This window comes from Pteropus alecto, unplaced genomic scaffold (genome assembly GCF_000325575.1).
Source record: "Pteropus alecto unplaced genomic scaffold, ASM32557v1 scaffold88, whole genome shotgun sequence".
In the NCBI taxonomy this organism is placed as follows: Eukaryota; Metazoa; Chordata; class Mammalia; order Chiroptera; family Pteropodidae; genus Pteropus; species Pteropus alecto.
In genome coordinates this window covers 17717735-17718963 of record NW_006494611.1, presented here as the reverse complement: position 1 = coordinate 17718963, position 1229 = coordinate 17717735, and the positions used below count along the sequence as shown (strand labels likewise).

The window sequence follows — 1229 nt, the reverse complement described above, 5'->3', positions numbered from 1 at the left end:
AAAGAGGTACTCTAACCTTGGGAGTGTTAGAAGTTTGTGATGTCTGGATATTGGAAAAGACAGGCTCATCCCTTTGCCAGAGACCTAGGATCCTTGGTACAGGAATCATGAAGTGGGAAAAGGAAGTGCAGTCTCTCACGCTCTGTTACTGGTAAGTTCAAATCCTACGACCTAGAGTATTCCAGATGTCCCTGGTTTCACTGCACATATACCATGTGGACTTTAATAATTTTCTAAATACTATGGTAATAGTAGAAAATGTTACCATGTAATGGTTCCTTCCTACTTAGCAAAGTATGATCCAGAATATACCAAATCATTTATTTATTTTATTTATTTTTATTATTTTTAGGCGAGGCAACCTTTGGTTGACCTCACAGATTACAAGGACCCTGTCAGCTTACAGCCCCTTATTTTTTTTATTTTTTACACCTACAGCACCTTGTCTTCGTAGGTGGTCTCCCATCCAAGTACTAACCAGGCCCGACCCTGCTTAGCTTCCAAGATCAGATGGGATCGGGCTTGTTCAGGGTACCATGGCCATAGACATACCAAAGCATTTAAATCATCATCTACGAAAAGCTTGGTTTGGAAAAGTATCAAAGAGTTTGCCAAGAAAAAGTGGTTGAGAATCACATCTGCGAGTTTCACCTTCTATCCAGTTGTAAAATGGAGTTATAAAGACAAAGGAATGAGGGGTTTCCAAAGATTCCCACTCTTTTCTGAGTGAGGAAGGTAATCCCCATTTCCAACTTGGCAGAAGCTGTCACATTAATATTTATAGGACGTAGATTTTGATTTTAATCGGAACTAGAGGAATAGATTGTTCAATAAACAAAAAGAAATATATTACCATACCCAGTAACCTCCAGGGCTAAACCATAGTTAGGCTAAACCTAACACATAGTTTCTCAATTTTAATGGGCATGTGGGGATGTGTGCTTATGGATGTAAAGGCTACTCATGAAAGTTCTACTTGGAAGCAGTTTAAAGGCCTATCTATAGGAACTAGGTGAATAAATTATGGCCCATATGCACAATATTTTCTACACCTGTAAACTGAGGTAGGATGATCTCTCCACTTCAATCTATAGTTCCTAATTGAGTGCATTCTGAAGTGAAAAGCCAGGTACATAACTGTATGTAGAGTATGCTAATTTTTTCCAGATATATGGAGTAATAAAAATATAGGCACAGAACATATATAGGATGAGGCAGAAATTAAAGCT

General features: G+C 38.2%; 1 pseudogene; it reads right to left on the bottom strand.

The window, feature by feature from the left end:
• Window positions 1-429: 429 nt before the first annotated feature.
• LOC112474155 lies at window positions 430-548 on the bottom strand (annotated as a pseudogene).
• Window positions 549-1229: the final 681 nt, after the last annotated feature.